Source organism: Leptopilina boulardi, unplaced genomic scaffold (genome assembly GCF_019393585.1).
Source record: "Leptopilina boulardi isolate dan_hultmark-lab unplaced genomic scaffold, ZJU_Lbou_2.1 LbouV2_224, whole genome shotgun sequence".
NCBI lineage: Eukaryota > Metazoa > Arthropoda > Insecta > Hymenoptera > Figitidae > Leptopilina > Leptopilina boulardi.
Genome location: NW_026137779.1, coordinates 2888076 through 2908728, shown reverse-complemented (window position 1 = coordinate 2908728; position 20653 = coordinate 2888076). Strand labels below are relative to the sequence as shown.

General features: G+C 28.4%; 1 protein-coding gene and 1 long non-coding RNA gene across 4 annotated transcripts in view; one reads left to right on the top strand and one right to left on the bottom strand.

Annotated features, from left to right (window-relative positions):
* Window positions 1-20653, bottom strand: part of LOC127279862 (transcription termination factor 5, mitochondrial) — a 137073-nt gene that overhangs the window by 72923 nt on the left and 43497 nt on the right. The gene's annotated exons all lie outside the window — the stretch shown is intronic.
* LOC127279880 (uncharacterized) lies at window positions 1222-2508 on the top strand. The gene is made up of 4 exons (XR_007842731.1): window positions 1222-1321; window positions 1910-2079; window positions 2147-2305; window positions 2387-2508. It is a non-coding gene; the product is annotated as an uncharacterized LOC127279880 (long non-coding RNA).

The following is a 20653-nucleotide window of genomic DNA, read 5'->3' as shown; positions in this document are numbered from 1 at the left end:
GAATTGATTGAAGACTGATTGCTTTTTGACATGGTAGCTCGTTTATATAGCTTCTACCAGTTTTTCTGTGACATACTATACCCATTACGTTGACTTAACGTGTAATCTAATTGTTATAGTTTCACCACGAAAATTTATTAAATTTCCTTCTTGATCAACTATTCGCACTTGAATATTATGTACTGTCTTCACGGCGATTGGAAGATAAATTACTTGAGATGGTACTTCCACGATCTTATATCCAGCTGAAACAATTGGAAAAAATTCATGAATTGTATGTACGTTTTTATTGTTAATATATGCACCAGTTCTAATGCTACATTCAATTCTAACAGCATTTACATTGAGAATGGAAACTGTGAAATCTGACGTATGAATTGCATTATCTTCGAGAATGTGTGCAGTGAATCCCAATAATTCACCAATTGAATCTTTATGTGTAAAAACAATTTCACTTTTAGTCATAACTTCACAGCGTAAGGTATTATTATTTGGTTTAATACTTATTATTTGCGATCCTTGCTGAATGGAATTTTAAATATATTTTTTAATATCTGCAATTTCATAGCTAACAGTAGGTATAGTAATCACATCATTACGAAGATAAAATTTATTTTTTCCTACATCAACCTTAGGAATTGAATTAAAAGTTAAAAGTTGAACAAGACCAAGAGCATAATTTTTATTTGGAAATAGTTCTATTGGTAGAAAATATTCTGCTTCAAGGATAGATGATTTACCTGAAATAGTTACACGGGGAAAAGAGAAACGTTGATTTAACAAACTGGGCCTACTTCACAGCGTTGGCATTGAATTGGCACAGGTCGCGCAGTTAAATCAACATACCACGATTCTGCTCTATTAGCAGACGTCTGTCGCTTTGCGCATGCGCAATACTCGAGTAAATATGGATGATCAGCTGCATTGACTATAGAAATATAGATATTGCGTTATTGATACAAAATTTTTTTGCATCATGGATAATATTGAGCATTCAAGCGAAAATAATAATCCAACGAGTCATTCGTCAAGTGATTGTTTAAATTTAAGAATTCAAGAAGAATTGAAAAGTGAGTGTTTCCGTTTTTAACTATTCTCTTAATCACGCGAATAATTAAAAATGCGAGTCAATTAATTACCTCGCAAATTCATCTTGAATTATTGTATATTAAAATATAGACTCCGAATATTGGAAAAAAGTGTTTGATCGTTTGGAGGGAAGAAAAGCGTTAGCTTTGAAACAAGCAAATCAGCCTCAGTGGCGAGATCATCTTGTCGGCGTTATAATACCAGTTGAGTTAGAGTCAAATTCAGATTATAGGTAAGTTCATATGTACGTATTAAAATTTTTTTCCAATTTTAATATTTATTATTAAGATACAAGTTATTTTCAGTATTTCGAAAATTCGATTTGAACAATTAAGAAACGAGATTTTGATTGTTTTTCCGAATGAATCTACTGTAGAAAATCTCGAATATGAATGTGACGGTGGTCTTTGGTACACACCTTGCAATGGATTATTAAAAGCTCGCGGAAAATTAAATAATAAATATATAAATGAGCGAAGAGATTTAATTAAATGCGGACTTATTAATTTAGTTAAAAATACTAATGTTGATCAAACAATTAATAACGTTTACATATGTATTTCAACATAACCTCAAACTTAAACATAATTTTTAACTTTTCAAAAAATATAAGCCTATATTACTAATTTTAATAAATTTTATAAAATCAAATTTTACAACCTTTAGAGATAACCTTTTTTGTTGAAATTTTTTATATGGATTTCAATTAAAATTTTGGAACTAAGTTCTTAAAGTTGAATATAAAAATAATAAATTTCCGAAGTGTTTTCAATTTAATATTTATTTCTAAAAAAATCACTATATTTACAATATATTCCAGCTGGAATCGAGAAATTGAAATTTTTTAAACACAATGTTGAGCCATTTGAAACTATTTCGGCAAAATGGAACGCGACATATGATATTAGAGAACGTGTAGGAAAAGATTGGAACATTCATGAAAAATTTTCTAATTTCAAGGCTCTTTCTCAGCCTAGAGGTTATTTGCTGGTATGTTTATATTTTGTTTTGCTTTAAAATATTCGTGATAATTATAATATAAATTTGTTTCTTACAGCTAGAGCATGACTTTTTTTTAAACATCCTATTGAACAGGATATTCTCTACAGTAAGTGGCCCACGATTTCTTCCAAAATAATTGCTCTTAGCAATTGTAGAAAGAAAGAAGCAAAAATTAAGAAATTCTTAAAAGATCATGAAAATCTGTTGAAAACAGGTATGAATATTAACGGTAAATACAAATACAAATTTCTTTTCCTTATAATAATAGCTTTTAACACTGTTTTATTTAATTCAGATTGTCGAGAAATTGTATCTCTATTTCTCATACCAATTTTACTTCGACCAAGTACAGCAAAAGTAAAATGTAATGGAAAACACTGGAAACCAAAATTAGAGGATTCACAAGAAACGTTCATTAAGATCGTAAAGGCAATTACTATTATTATTATTCAAAATTGTTAATAATAATTATTGTTTAATTAATAAATTAAATTATTTTCTCTTATTTTTTATTTCAGTCTGAAGAGGAATTGCAGGATTTTTTGAAAAATAAAAGAGAATTCTACAATCAATGCAACACATTTCTAGGACCACTCGCTTTCGTCGTTAGATCTCTTGATGAAATTTTGGATTGTTACGTCGCCGTTGATAAAACGATGTACCTTTGTAGTACGCCTCTAAACGCTATCGACGTTTGTTTTAAAACAACTCTAGCTCTCTGAAGTGAGTATCCTTTAGAAGGCCGTTATCCTTGGATTTTTTTAGAAAAATCTGTGTACGGCTTGTCTAATACCAAAGTTGTTCCCACTAAGGTTACAGCCTTAATTGCTGATTTAAATACTCAAAATTCAGAGGAATAAATTAAATTAGCAATAAGGCTTCGTTAAGCGAAGAGCAATTTACCAAAGAAAAAGCAAAATTCGCGAACTCTGTATATGGCCAAACTGATATTCCTCGAAATGCCATACAGAAAATTGTTGTTTTATTTTCTGCATTCATTACAACTGTATTTATTTCGTACTTAAAGGTTCAGTTTAATAATGCTTGTGATAGCATGGATACAAAGAGTTTGCAATTTGAAAAAATTTGTGAAGTTTTAGATGCTAATTCTAACCCTCTACATGATATCGTTTCAGAGTACAGAAGATTTAATCTTTTGGCAAAATTTAAAATGTCTTTCAATCCGAAAGAATACATTATAGGGAAAAAGTTTCAAACTATTGTAAAAGAAGGTTGAACGGTTAATTTATTCGAATCGGCCAAAGCTCATTGGATTCCTCTAAAAGAAACGATAGTGAGAGTTTTCAGCAATGCTGAATTTTTTAAATCTGTAAAAAGTTATGTAAAACAATTATTAGACGAAACAACAGTTTTAAGCAATTTTATTAAGGGGGAATATTGGCGGGAGAAATTAAAACAATACAACGATAAAGTTTTGCCACTAATTTTATATCACGATGATTTTGAGTCTGCAAATGCCCTAGGTTCTCATTGCGGAACAAATTCAATTGGAGTTCTTTATGCATTTATTCCTTGCTTACCACCTCAGTTTGCTGCACTCCTCGATCATATTTACACTGTTTTAATATTTAGAGCTCAAGACAGGAAACAATTTGGCAATTATAATACTTTTCGACACGCAATTGATGAAATTAACGACATAACTAGTAATGGTATAGAAGTTAAACACGAAGGGAAAAAACAAAAAATATTTTTTGAAATAGGCTTGATCACTGGTGATAACTTAGGACTAAATAGCATATTTGAATTTGTTGAGAGTTTAATACCTGATAAAAATGAATATTGGATTCTATATCTAAAACTTCGCGAAATCGTCGAAATCGTTACGTCTCAACAAATTTTACACGCGCACGTCAGTTATTTAAAAGTTTTAATCGAGGAACATAATTTTCTTTATATAAAATTAATTGGTCATTTGAAGCTGAAGATGCATTTCATTTTACATTATCACAGGATCATACGTAATTTTGGGCCACTGACACAGTATTGGACCATGCGTTTTGAGTCTAAACATCGCGATTTAAAACGTGTGACCAAAAATCTCGCTGGTTCATTAAATATTACAAAATCAATAGCTATTTCGCAGTGCTTTAAATTAAATCATCATGCTTCGAATATAGATGCATCAACAGAGGCACTAGGTTCTAAAGCTCCTCGTTCATTGCAATTATTAATACACCGACAGTACGTTTGCCCGGAAACCGAATACTTTAACTGGGTTGTCATCATAGGCACTAAATACAACTTAGGAAAAGTTGTCTTACTTGAAATGCTTGACGAATTGCCAAAATTTGGAAAAATTAAAGTAATTTTCAAATTTAATGGTTCATTAACCCCTTCGCAGTCCAGTTAAAAATCGCTGGTGGGCCTAAAACGGTCCGAAAAAAAAGTTTCCAAAAAAATATGACTTCATCATATTTAAGGTTTTTGTGGTCGCTGAATTCGAATTTGAGGTCAGTTTTTCAAAATTCAAAATGGCGGATCCAATATGGCGGACAAATTTTTAAAAAATCAATCCAATTTGCCTGAAATTTGTTACTCGGGGGTATTTGGGGTCGCTAAATTCAAATTTGAGGTCAGTTTTTCAAAATTCAAAATGGCGGATCCAATATGGCGGACAAATTTTTAAAAAATCAAACCGATTTGCCTGAAATTTGTTACTTAGGGGTTTTTGTGGTCGCTGAATTTGAATTTGAGGTCAGTTTTTCAAAATTCAAAATGGCGGATCCAATATGGCGGACAAATTTTTAAAAAATTTTTTTTATAAATTTGTCCGCCATATTGGATCCGCTATTTTGAATTTCAAAAAACCGACCTCAAATTCGAATTCAGCGATCCCAAAAACCCCCGAGTAACAAATTTCAGACAAATCGGATTGATTTTTTAAAAATTTGTCCGCCATATTGGATCCGCCATTTTGAATTTTGAAAAACTGACCTCAAATTCGAATTCAGCGACTACGAAAACCCCCGAGTAACAATTTGTGGTCAAAACGCATTAATTTTTAAATTATCCGCCATATTGGGTTGCCATATTGGATCCGCCATTTTGAATTTTGAAAAACCGACCTCAGATTCGTAATCAGAGACCCCGAAAACCCCTGAGCAACGAGTTTCATGTAAATCTGATAAATTTTAAATTTTCATGGTCGCCATTTTGGGTCCGCCATTTTGTTTTTTTGAAATCTGACTTCAAATTTGGATTCAGCGACCCCAAAAACCTCCGAGTAACAAATTTCAGGCGAATCAAATTAAATTTAGTATTATTTTTTTGCGATGGCCATATATGGCCACTTGCACAAAGGTGTCACGACTTTTACTGGACACATATGGGCCCTGGACTGTCAAGGGGTTAATGTTTGCTTTTCAACCTTTTTTCACTGAATGTTTTCACGAAAAGTACAACGCGTATGAGATCGAGAACGAGAACCTTCCTAATGATTATATTGTATCTTCCGAAAATTTTAATTGTTCGCCAATATTCCCACATTTTTATAAAGATGAAAAACTGTTTGTTCTCCAACGACACATGTGAGTTTATATTTCCTACACGGATAATGTATGATTTAAAGTAATGTTAAAATTTTAACTTAATAAATTATTGTTAATAATTATTATTTCATTCTAGTTTTATTTATATCTTCAACCCTCGTCTTCAATAAATTAAAATATCTATTTTAAAAAATAGAAACATTAAAAGATTTAAAAATTAATTAAATTTATTTATAAATTATAATTATAAAAAAATATTTATTTAATATTTATTTTTAATTTAATAAAATATAATTTTATTTTCCTTAAATTAATTAATTAATTAATTAAAATTAAATAAATCAAAAAAAAATTTTAATTAAAAAATTCAGAAAATATAAACTAAACATTACATAATTATGTATTAATTAATCAGTTTTAATGTTATATTATATATAAAATTTAATTTTAAATTAAAATTTTTTATAATTATATAATTTAAATAATTTTTTTCTAAAAAAGTAGTCATTTCTTGAAATATAAGTATGAATTAATTTGATTTAAAAGGGATTGATTGATCATTAATTTGATTGATCTTAAAAGGGCATCTTCATCAACCGATATACATTGCGCATTTGCCCTTTTAAAATCAGGAACTTCAATTATGCGATGTGGTATGTTGATTCAACTTCGTTTGGTGATATGAATCAACATACTCTCGCCTAACGGCAACTTTAGGATTTAATTTAACTTACAAGGTGAGATTAAAGCAACATGCATTATACTACAGAGGTCGCCTCTGTTGGACCATTACCGAAAAACTGTTCATCCAATCGGAAATCGGTATTAGACCAACGTTTCTCTTTTCCCCGTGTAGAGTAAATAATTCATCCATGATGATGACTTTTTATAGACTGATTGCTCACATATGATGACATGTATTTATAGAGGTTATATTTGTTAGAGAATTTAAGTTGATCGCTTAAAAATTTAAGACATAAATGTCCACAATGAAAAGTATCATATCTTTGACAACTGTCATCATTATATAGTATCAAGGTATTATAGCCTAAATAACTGATAAGCTCAAAAGTTAGTTGAAGGTTACCAAAGCTGTCAAAGTATAATGCTCTATCTTGAAGCTTTTTATAAGCAACCCAATGTGTTCCGGGACCATCCTTATTATCGAGATTAATAATGTCAGATTCATTTTTTCGAGGTCCTTCTATTGGCAACTCATTTCGCATGTATACTCCTCGAAAATGAGGGATTTTTAACTCTTTAGCGTATTTGAGCAAATCATAGTTAGTTAATGCTCGTTGAGGAAGTTTTATGAGAACTTTTTTTTAAACCTAAAGAAACATCTTCCATTACTCTATTGCGAAGATGAGCTTCTTTCAACTGTTTTTTTGCTGCATTAGCTTGTTGTTTACTGCTTTCGCTATACTTGCTGTTCCACCAGCAAGAGCTCCAAGAGCTCTGAGTCTGGCAAAAATTGGAATTAATGGAAAGAGACCATCAACTTTTGAAGGTACTGGTAGAATGCGAGGTGTTAAAATCTTACTTCTACCACCTGCTATTCTAATAGCTTTTCAAGCACTTTCAACTGCAGCTTTGATTGTAGATTGAGTATCATTTCCCGGAATAATGGAATGTCTAGCAGCATCAACAATTTTTCTTAATACTGCTTGTCTCTGCTTCTTCTTATTTTTAGATGTCTTTTTTCTTCTCATTCCCATACCTAATTTTGATTTGACCGTCATTGTACCAGATATAGCTAAAGAAGCAGCTTTTTCACCTACACTGGAATCGCCAGCTAAAACTCGTTGCCACGCCTTATCAGCTAAAATCCTATCAGCAGCGTTTCTTGCTTAAACGTTATTACAATTTTCTGAATTTGCAATATCGTGCTCTTTGCAAGCTTCGTCTAATAGATTTATACCTGTATCACCTCGTGCTAAACGCTTTATCAATTTAGTATCTGGACCGCAGTACTAATAACCAGGTGTGTGTAATTCAAATGGTAACTTATTTATAAGACTGTTAACTAAACCTTTACCTCGGGAGCGGTGGTGTATAATCATACCTCACTGTATGAAAGTTAAAAGTAGAATGACTCGTAAGGTATATAAGGGCTGTTTTTATACCTTTTGCGGCAGTCTATTTTAGAATGCGTTCAAGCAACAACAGCTTCCGGTCGTGAATCTGGATGTGATTGTAATACATCACGATAAGAAACAAGTGAAGCGTCATGGTAGTTTGTTATCTGGTAGTATTCGAGCAATTTTTTGTGGACCATCAAATTGTGGTAAAACAAATATACTACTTTTTCAAATTTTACATTCAAATGGTCTGAGATTTAATAATATTTATCTCTACTAAAAATCTCTCCACCAACCAAAGTACAAATTTTTGGAAAAAGTTATAGGTAGAGTTAAGGGAATTGAATATTTACCATTTAGCGAGCATGAGGATGTAATTTCCCCAAAAAGTACAAGGCCAAATTCTATTTTTATATTTGATGACGTAGCTTGTAAAAAGCAAGATAATATAAGAGTTTTCTTCTGCATGGGTAGACATGTCATTGTTAATTGCTTTTATCTCTGTCAGACATATGCGAAAATTCCCAAACATTTAGTAAGAGATAATGTTAATTTATTAGTTCTTTTTCGTCAGGATGAAACAAATTTAAAACATGTGTATGATGAATATGTTAATACAGACATGACATTTACCAAGTTTTGTGAAGTTTGTTCAGCATGTTGGAACTCTAATAAATATGGCTTCGTAGTCGTTGATAAAGACTGCAATCTAAAAGAGATTAGATATAGGAAAGGTTTTGAATGCTTCATAACACTATAAATAGAAGGTGATTGGTTGCGTGAGTATTAGTCTAGTGTACGTCTATCAACTAACATGTTTTGTAAGGAGAAAGAGTATCTCCGCCAAATTGCCAAAGCTAGTGAGGCTATTAGACTGAAACGTCGCATGTTAAAAATTGGAAAAGAAGCTGTTGAAAATGTGTTGAATGAAACTTTTAAACCAATAGTTCAACCCTTAGAGAAAATTGTTAACCTCTCTGATGTTAAACATGAAAATCATAAGATAGAAAAGAAGGAGGAGGTAATTAAAAGTAAAGATGAATTAGATGATGGAATAAATTTTATAAGTGCTGATGAAGATGAAACATCAGTAATTCAAGGCTTTGAATATGATAAAGTAGTTAATAAATATATATACTTGCTAGATTGTAATAGAAAGCGATGTTTAGATATGTTGTACGGAGTATATAAGGTTAAAAATGGTTCTCTCAAGATTGGTGATGAGCCAATAAATTTTAAAGATCACTTTATAAATGTTGATGATAAACGTTTTAATATTACTTCCGGTTTATTGGAACTGTTATTTAAAAATATACCTGAAATGTCCTACATTAGCGATGATGATATGAATAATTATAAACAAATTCTCATCATCTCCAATGCCCACAGAAAAAATTATAGTTCTTCTGAACCTATACGTAGTAGTAAAACTTTTAAATATGTCAATATTATTTTAAAACTTTTTCTTCATAATGAAACACCAAAAAGACGGTCGAAAACTGGCACTTCACTACCACATTTTATGATTGCAAAAAAAAGTTTTTAACCAGACTATATCTATTGGGATGATCCTAATGAATTGGTTGACCGTTTTCGATTGCTCATGGCATCTCAAGCAGCTGGGAATCCCAGTCACAATAATGAAATTATGTCAATCGTAGAATAATTACGTGAAGCGCAAATTATATATTGTAAATTATTTTTTCATTTAGTCAGGCTCAAGAAAAGTATATAAGGTGGTGTTCCATCAACTTTCTCTTAGTTTTAAGATGAGCATTGACGTGTTCGGACATCCTCTTAATGAAAGAGGACTTCCAGGTACACCTGGAATTGGTTTTAAAATTAACTCAGAAGGTCACTTCGACTTACAGGAGAGAAAAATTTCCAATGTTGCTGATGCAAAAGAAAAAACTGACGTAGTTAATTTACAAGTTGCACATCGTTTAGTCAAAAACAAGTTAAGACTAATATATTAAGTAACGTCTTCACTACGAAAAGAAATTGACAATAGCTATATATTATTAAAAATTTTCGAAGAGAATGGAATTGGCTGCACTACTTCTTCTTCATTCTGCACTCTTTTAAAATTAGCAGTCAAAACACCGTATACGATAATGGGACCATTTTGATTTAAGGCATCTAGAATGTGCTCTTGAAACAAAATGGCCGCATAGTTCAAAAACGGACCTATATATACATGCATAATATTTAATATGACATATGTGTACAATCGGTACTCAAACGCTGACTCACACATAGCCCAACGCACGCGATTATTATTAATGTTCTGGCAACGTATACAAAAATAATAACCAAAAAAAGAACAATAAATACAGTACGAAAAAAAGAAAAAATGAAAAATAAATAAATTAGTAAAGAAAGAACAATAAATAAATTTTTTGTTTTCTAAATATTCACTTCTATGCATTCCATTTCCTTATTGTAATCTAAAATAAATAAATAAATCCTTAAAGTTTTGATATACTTGATAAAACCAAATATATATTTAAAACACAAAAATGTTGATTTCTCGAAAAAGGAAGCAGTTACCATTTCAAATTTTGCCTATTTTGAACATCTAGAAAAACCCTTTACAACCTGATTTTTAATCCATTTTCATTACATTTCTTTTTCCTTTAAGACCACAGTGTAGGAGCGCGAAGGATAATTGTCCCGCTTCGTGGTCCAGCGGGCATTAAGTGACTATACACCGGAGTGAGAAGTGAAACATTCTCATGCGAAAGTGGGGATAAGGTGAGAAACTTTTCTCCTCTATGAGTGAGTAAAATAAAGCTTGACAACGCAGTGGAATTTCGTTAAGCGACGGCGCTACGAAGCGCTGATCTATTATAGCGCTGACTGCATAAGAGCGTCCGTGTCGCACTCGTGGATTGACTCATAGTTTAATTTTCTTATTATATATTATAAATATATAATATATACTAGGGGTCCTCGCCCCCCTGCGCGCTTCGCGCGCCAACCTCCTTTTTAAATAATAACAGAACATCTAATTATAATTTTTAAAAATTTACATTGAACTTTGTGATCGACGCTAAAAAAACCCCCGATAGGGGGCCATTCATTAATTATGTAAGGACGATTTTGGCTAATTTTGACCCCCCCTACCCCCATGTAAGGATGCATAAGATTTTTCGGACTCCCCTCCCCTTCTTACGTAAGTTTTTAACAATATTAATGTATTTAAAAAATTAATTACAACAATACAAATGGAAAATACTTGGCAAAATCTTACGTAAGATTAGCTTCTACCCCTACCCCCCGACGTAATACCATGTAGAGATTTTATAAACCGCCATATTAGGTAAACCATTTAAAATTTTTAAAATATGACTTTATATTGGTAATCAACTATCTCAAGAACACCCAAGTAACTAATTTCAAGTGAATCCGATTTTTTTACAAGTTACGTCCACGATATTGAACTAAGAAACATGTAGTACACGTGTGACATTTATAAGATAGAGGGGGATCTTGCTATCCTTACCATGAAATCAGTTGATAAACTGAATATAGAAAATTCCATCCACCACTACCTGAGTAATAATAATAATGTTATTTCATTCCCTCTAACAGAGGGAGATAGAAACTTCGCAATACCCGAATTTTTGAGCGTGAACCCTTAATGAAAAAGGTAAGGAGGGTTGTCGAAAGTTTTACAACTCTTATTTAATAAAGGTAATAAAAGTTTCTTCAAAACCTATCACATGCGTTATAAGACATAGACAGTCTTTAAACTTTTTAGCAAAATTCAAATGGTAAATAATTCTAAATATCCTTCACAACAAATGTCAACAAAAAAAATTTAGAATTTTTGGTCCACATAGCGCTAAATATAGAGCAGCGATATGTAGCGCCGGCACTTAACGAAATTCAACTAAAATGTTGGTAAGGTAGTTACTAAATTGTTTTCCTGCAACCCTTTTTTCAAAGTTTATGAAATTATTAAATTAGTTGAGGTAAGTATTATTTATTTCTTAAATATTAGTTTTTTTAAGTAATAATACATTTTTTTTATTTCAATTTAAAGAGATTTTATTTAACTAGTGAAAGAAAAAATAACATGAAAGGTAAATTGAGGTTAAGTTACTAATATCTATAAAGATTTTTAAAAATTAAAGACAAAAGTTAGTTCTTTAATTCTGTTGCTTACATTAATTTTTTTCAAACAATTTAATTTATTCTTTTGGAATGAAAAAAAGTAATCTAATTAAGGGGGATATTGCTGATCTGAATATGGTCAAACTTGTATGTTGACAGTACACTGTTTTTGAATTAATACCGAAGTGATACGCGTATTTTTTAGAAACACTGAGCATAATGAAAATATCTTGAAAAAATGAAGAAAAATGTGATTTTCTACTTTTTTTCCAAGTGTGTTCAATAGGTGTAAATTATTAAAAAAAAAGGTGAAAGCAATTTTTTTTGTCCACTGTTTACATAATATTTTGTGGTTTTATTTTTGAATTTGACCAAAAAATAAAAACTACACAAATTGTTGGTCTTTGTTTTAAAAAAAGGTGCATGTTCCGGTTGTGGGCATCCTTGTTTTTTTCAATTATTGTATACATTTAATTAATCTTTTAACACCGAAGAAATATTGATAGTAGGTATAAACTAATTAAACACCATACTAGGTGTTTTCAAAATCGCTGATTATAAATTTCATGTCAAATTGACAATTCGACAGTTGACAGCTGTTAATGCAACATTCGAAGTTTCTAAAAAATAATTATATTTAACAAAATTGACGTTATATGGGTTTTCGGGGTCGCTCATTACGATTATGATGTCAAATTGACCGTTGGCAGCTGTCAATTAAACTGTCAACTTTTCTAAACAAGTTGTATATTCAGATGTTCATTACATGAACATTTTGCTTCCTCGTGGAGAAAGCATTAACATTGAAATAAACATATAAAAATAGTATAATAATATAAACATTAGAGTACCTATACATTTGAGTAAAATTTAAAGAATTAATGGAAGTTAAAAAATCAAAAATTCATATTTTAACCGAAATTTCTAAATATCAATGAAAAATATTATATAATTTATAATTATTTACAATTATATCGATTCGTTTTAATGCAATGATCACAATTATTTTATATTTAAACTTGAATATAAATAAATATAAAATTTTTCAGCTAAAATGTGTATTTTCTATTTTTTAACTTTCATTAATTTATTAAATTTACCTCAAATGTAAATTTTATATCCAAAATTTTGAGTGTTATTCTCAACATGCATTATATGCTTTGGTTCCTGAGGACGTTTAACATCCTTGTTTGTCAATTTCTGCCAATGTGATTTCGAGTCATAATTTCGATCCTTACAATTTTATAGCTAACACAAATGTTTCTATTATAAACTATAACTTTCGCAGGGCACAGATGTCTGATTTATATACTTACCTCTCAGATATTGATTGGTCGAATCTTTATGATTGTAGGAATGTTAATGACGCGTATGATATTTTCAACACAATTATAAATAACGGCTTTCATCTTTTTGTACCGGTTTATAACATCGCAAAAAGTAGAACTCGTAAGTACCCTTTATGGTTTACTAAAGCCATTATTCATGATACTAATTGTAAGAATTATATGTTGAAAAAGAAGCGCAGGTTTCAGACCTGTTCATATGATAACGATATTAAACTTTTGAGTTCTATTATACATAAAAACATCAGACATGAGTATAAGAATTATATTATAAATACAGAAAAAAATATTCATTCAAACACCAAATTGTTTTGGAGATTTGTTAATAGGGTCAAAAAGGATTCTGTTCTTCCTGATGTTATGTATTTTGAGAATGATGTTATGAATGGACCTCAAGCAATTGTTGATGCGCTTTCGGATCTTTTTGCGAAGCATTGTACATCACATGATTTATATGCGTCTGGCTCTGTTTAGGAGCAGTCGATTATCAGCCTTGAAAGTAACTTTTTTATTCTTTCAGAGGATATTGTGTATCGAGCGGCGAGATCCCTCAAGCCATCCTTTACATCGGGCCTTGATGGTGTGCCGAGTTTCATTGTCAAGGATTGCGCTTCTGTATTAGCTGTACCGTTAACTATAATTTTTAATCTTGCCTTGGACTGTGGACAATTCCCCACATCCTGGAAAACTGCAAAAGTTATTCCTGTTTACAAGTCCGGAGATAAATCTATTATTAACAATTACAGACCGATATCACTGATTTCAAATTTTGCTAAAGTTTTCGAGTTTTCAGTAGTTAATGTCCTAAAATCATGTATGAAGCCAGTGATTTCTGCTGACCAGCATGGTGGTATGCCTATGAGATCAACGGTTACAAATCTTGCGTGTTTTTTTACATTTTATTAATGGTTGCTTGCAGAAGGGCATTCAGGTTGATGCGGTATACATGGATGCCTTTGATAGTATCGATCATCCTATTTTGGCTGATAAGCTCGACACACTTGATTTGCCTGTTAATTTGAAGCATACTATTTTGGATTACCTTCGAGAGAGGTCGCACCATTTTTCAGGACTACCAGTTGGCATAATTCCAAAATCGTTAATTTAAACTACAATCAGTTCTTTTCGGAAATACCAGTTTGCATAATTCTAAATCAGTGGCTAGATACATCCCCCCCAGTTGAAAATTCCGACCACGTTTACGACGACGTATTCTAAGTAGTTTGCGACGTAGTAAACGACGTAGTAAACGACGTAGAAAACGACATAGTAAACGACGTCATAAATGAAAGCGGAATTTGGGATAGCAAACTACGTCGTTTACTACGTCGTTTACGATGTTGCAAAAATTATTTTAATATTATTTATTTAGTAATTTAGTAAGTCCAATATCCAATATTAAAAATTTTAATAATAATTTTAAAAAAAATTTATTTTTATTATTTTTTAATAGTTATTATTATTATTTTATTTTTAATATTTTAATTAAAATAAAAAAATGGTCATCAAAATATTAGTGAAACCATTTCTTCCAAAAAAGAATTTGTCTCAAATCCAATAAAGGAGAGACATCGGGCAGAAAAAGATTTCGACAAAAAAAAAATTTTCGATCACTGCTTATATACCAATCTAATAGCACCTCAACTGCGAGAAACAGTTATGATGTTCGCCCTCCCTGTGGCGTTGAGCGAACTTAAGTCCAGAGCTGAGCCATCAGCGCAGCGCGGAAACATTTGAAAAATTTGATTTTATTAGATATTTTATTTTATTTTAAATATGACAAATAATTAACTTAATAAATAATTAATGTCATAAATAATTATTAATAACATAATGTCATACTTAATAATTCGTTAATTAATTATTTTTAACGAAAATTTGACAAAAAAAAAAAATTTGTTGGCCAAAAAAAATATTACCATTAAAAAATAATTTTTTTGTTAAATTTTCGTAGTAATAAAAATTTTTTTAAGACAATTATTTGTGACCTAAAAAAATATCACGATGAGAATATAATTAACAAAAAAAATTACTCGTAGAACAGAAAAAATTTCACCATGAGAAAATAATTTTTTTAAAATTTTATTTGTAAAAAATTTATTGGTAGCTCAAAAAAAATATCACGATGAGAAAATAATTTTTTGTCAAATTTTCTCTGTAAATAAATTAATTAACTAAATAACGTACCGTAAAACGGGGTTATTTCGCTCATTGCGGGTAAATTCGCTCACCCACTTTTATGCTTTATTTCAGCTTTAAAATAAAGTTTAATACCTTTATTAGCAGGTAAAAATGTTAAATTTGTTAATAGAAATACTAAATTTTAGTTTTTAATCAAATTTAAAGCAAAAAAATGGGTGAGCGACTTTACCCGCACTGAGCGAAATAACCCTGTTTTACGGTAATTATTAGTTACTTAATTTTTTACTACGAAAATGTAACAAAAAAATATTTGTAGTACAAAAATAATATCAAGATGAGAATTTTAATTATTTTTAAATTTTCTCTGTAAAAAAAATATTTTGTGGCCTAAAAAAATTATCACGATAAGAAAATAACTTTTTTGTCAAATTTTCTCTCCAAAACAATTAATTCACTAAATACCGTAATAAATCGTTGTTTTTTTTACTACGAAAATTTACCAAAAATTTATTCGTAGCACAAAAGAATATCACAATGATAAAATAATAATTTTTTTTCAAATTTTCTTTGAAAAAAAAAATTCGTGTTTTTAAAAAAAATCACGATGAAAAATAATTTTGTTGTAAAAATTTCTCTGTAAAAAAATTTAACAAAAAAATTGTACGTAGCACAAAAAAATATTACGATGAGAAATTTACTTATTTTAAAATTTTCTCAGGAAAAAAATTATTTGTGGCCCAAATAAAATATTACCATTAAAAAATAATTTTTTTTGTCAAAATTTCTCTGTAAAAAAAATTAATTAAATAATTATATAATAATAAAATGTTTGGTCTGTCTTTCTGTCCTAACTTGAAGTTGGCCTTTTCTGATTTCACGTGTTTTTTTGAATAGTAATCTTATGACGTGTCAAATTTTGACAATTCTTTTTCTCATTTTTGCCAAAGTTGTATAATTGTGTTTCCAAATTTCTTTAAAATAAAATAATAAAATAAGTTTCTTTAAAATTCCAAATTCGAAAATTCAATTCACGAAGCTGAAGTACACAACGTTTACCAACGAAATTTTTTTTAAAGTTGTATATTAATTTAAAAATTGTATATTGATTCAAAAATTGTATACAAATACAAAAAATTTATGATGAGAAAAAAGATGCGCCAGGAAATTTCGTACAAGATAGTAATTTGAAAAAAATTTATTTTTAAGGTACCAGGGGCCAACGATTACCTATTAAATATTAATTATAAAAACACAGGCCTCGAATCAACTTAAAGACACAAAACAGTCGTTTTAGTCGATTTATATTCCAAAAAAAAGTGGATTTGTTTTTCATTTTAACAAAAATATTTTACAGATTTTTAAATAAAACTTTTTTTTTTTTAATAATAATCCTTTTCGAAGGGTTAAAGTTGAAATTTTTAGAAATAATTAAATTTCAAAAGATATTGTTAATTTTCAAACAATTATTAAATTTTACAGAACTAAAAATAATTTATCAAACAATTTTTGGAAAACATTTTTTAAATTTAATTGAATTTTCAAAGATTTAAAATTGAGATTTTTGAAATTAATTGAAACTTTAAGTGTTTTGTAATTAAAATTTTAGATGATTTCACTAAAAATTTATTAGAAAATGCGGACAAAATACAATAATTTGAAAATCATTTTTAATTGAAAAATGGTTTCACATAGTTGAATTTTCAAAGAATATTATTAAAATAGTTAAAAATAATTGAATTTCCTTAGAGTTATAATTAAAAGTATTAAATTTCAAAAAAAAAAAATTTCGATGGAAAATTTTAGAAATTTTAGATGCTTTTAAATTCAAATTATTGAAAATTCAATTAATTTTGAATTCAAATTTTTGAGAATAATTAAATTTTATTTGATTTTAAATTTGGAAAATAATTGAATTTCAATTCATTTTGAATTGAAAATTTTGGGAAATAATTGAATTTTAATTGAAATTTTGGATAATAATTTAATTTAAGTTCATTTTTGATTGAAAATTTGGATAATTAATTTTGAATAGAAATTTTAGAAAATAATTGAATTTTATTTCATTTTAAATTGAAAACTTGGTAAATAATTAAATTTTAAATTGAAAATTTTGGATAATTATTGAATTTTAATTGATTTTGAATTAAAATTTCGGGTAATAATTGAATTTTAGTTTATTTTGAATTGAAATTTTTAAAAAATAATTCAATTTTATTGTGATATATTTTTTAAATTATAAACAATTGTTAAATTTCATAAAAATTTTAATTAAAAAATAATTTTGATATAATTGAATTTGTGATGTATTTAATTAAAATTATTAAAAATAATTAATTTAGTGAAGAATCATTTTAGTTCATTTGTTAAATAATTGAATTGAAGAAGATCTGAAGAAGATCTACATTTTATACAAAAAAAAATGTATTTTATTTACATTTCTTTCAAATGTAAAAAAAATGTCGCATTTTATTAAAATAAGTCGATAAAAGTCGTATTTTTGAAAAAAGTCGGAAAAAGTCGTATAATCCGAGGCCTGTAAACATATAATTTTCATTATTATCATTTAATATGTTATAATATTCTAATAAATTAAATTATTATTAATAATATTAATCTTTAATTTCTTTATAACAAATAATTAAGTTCTCAATTTGGCGCGCTTCCGCGCGTTTAATTTTGCTAGTTAGCTTGATAATTAGTTAATTAATTTTTTTACTACGAAAATTTAACCGGGTAATAAATGTATTAAACTTTATTTTAAAGCAGAAATAAACCATAAAAGTGGGTGAGCGAATTTACCCGCAATGAGCGAAATAACCCCGTTTTACGGTACGTTATTTAGTTAATTAATTTATTTACAGAGAAAATTTGACAAAAAATTATTTTCTCATCGTGATATTTTTTTTGAGCTACCAATAAATTTTTTACAAAAAAAATTTAAAAAAAATTATTTTCTCATGGTGAAATTTTTTCTGTTCTACGAGTAATTTTTTTTGTTAATTATATTCTCATCGTGATATTTTTTTAGGTCACAAATAATTGTCTTAAAAAAATTTTTTTTACAGAGAAATTTTGACAAAAAAAATTATTTTTTAATGGTAATATTTTATTTGGGCCACAAATAATTTTTTTCCTGAGAAAATTTTAAAATAAGTAAATTTCTCATCGTAATATTTTTTTGTGCTACGTACAATTTTTTTGTTAAATTTTTTTACAGAGAAATTTTTACAACAAAATTATTTTTCATCGTGATTTTTTTTAAAAACACGAATTTTTTTTTTCAAAGAAAATTTGAAAAAAAATTATTATTTTATCATTGTGATATTCTTTTGTGCTACGAATAAATTTTTGGTAAATTTTCGTAGTAAAAAAAACAACGATTTATTACGGTATTTAGTGAATTAATTGTTTTGGAGAGAAAATTTGACAAAAAAGTTATTTTCTTATCGTGATAATTTTTTTAGGCCACAAAATATTTTTTTTACAGAGAAAATTTAAAAATAATTAAAATTCTCATCTTGATATTATTTTTGTACTACAAATATTTTTTTGTTACATTTTCGTAGTAAAAAATTAAGTAACTAATAATTACCGTAAAACAGGGTTATTTCGCTCAGTGCGGGTAAAGTCGCTCACCCATTTTTTTGCTTTAAATTTGATTAAAAACTAAAATTTAGTATTTCTATTAACAAATTTAACATTTTTACCTGCTAATAAAGGTATTAAACTTTATTTTAAAGCTGAAATAAAGCATAAAAGTGGGTGAGCGAATTTACCCGCAATGAGCGAAATAACCCCGTTTTACGGTACGTTATTTAGTTAATTAATTTATTTACAGAGAAAATTTGACAAAAAATTATTTTCTCATCGTGATATTTTTTTTGAGCTACCAATAAATTTTTTACAAATAAAATTTTAAAAAAATTATTTTCTCATGGTGAAATTTTTTCTGTTCTACGAGTAATTTTTTTTGTTAATTATATTCTCATCGTGATATTTTTTTAGGTCACAAATAATTGTCTTAAAAAAATTTTTTTTACTACGAAAATTTAACAAAAAAATTATTTTTTAATGGTAATATTTTTTTTGGCCAACAAATTTTTTTTTTTTGTCAAATTTTCGTTAAAAATAATTAATTAACGAATTATTAAGTATGACATTATGTTATTAATAATTATTTATGACATTAATTATTTATTAAGTTAATTATTTGTCATATTTAAAATAAAATAAAATATCTAATAAAATCAAATTTTTCAAATGTTTCCGCGCTGCGCTGATGGCTCAGCTCTGGACTTAAGTTCACTCAACGCCACAGGGAGGGCGAACATCATAACTGTTTCTCGCAGTTGAGGTGCTATTAGATTGGTATATAAGCAGTGATCGAAAATTTTTTTTTTGTCGAAATTTTTTTCTGCCCGATGTCTCTCCTTTATTGGATTTGAGACAAATTCTTTTTTGGAAGAAATGGTTTCACTAATATTTTGATGACCATTTTTTTATTTTAATTAAAATATTAAAAATAAAATAATAATAATAACTATTAAAAAATAATAAAAATAAATTTTTTTTAAAATTATTATTAAAATTTTTAATATTGGATATTGGACTTACTAAATTACTAAATAAATAATATTAAAATAATTTTTGCAACATCGTAAACGACGTAGTAAACGACGTAGTTTGCTATCCCAAATTCCGCTTTCATTTATGACGTCGTTTACTATGTCGTTTTCTACGTCGTTTACTACGTCGTTTACTACGTCGTTTACTACGTCGCAAACTACTTAGAATACGACGTCGTAAACGTGGTCGGAATTTTCAACTGGGCCTAGAATAGAGTTTTAATCAATTTCAAGCGTTTTTAAAAATTTTGTCCGCCATTTTGGAATTTATTTTATATTTGCTTATTTAATAAAAATAACTTTAAATTCGTAATCAGCGACCAGGAAAGCCCACTAGAATAGAGTTTCAATGAATTTCGAGAGTTTTTAAAAAAATTTGTCCGCCATTTTGAATTTGCCAGTTTGGAATTTATTTAATTTTTGCTTATTTATTAAAAATAACTATAAATTCGTAATTAGCGTCCAGGAAAACCTTCTAGAATAGAGTTTCAATTAATTTCGAGCGTTTTTAAAAAATTTTGTCCGCCGTTTTGGATCCGCCGTTTAAAATTTAATTTATTTTTGCTTATTTATAAAAAATAACTTTAAATTCATAATAAGCGACCCAAAAAACCCCTGAGAAATAAGTTTCAAGCCATTTTGATCGATTTTTAAAATTTTACCGCCATTTTGAATCCGCCATTTTCAATTTTGGAAAACTAACATCATATTTGCATTTAGCGACCCCAAAAACTGTT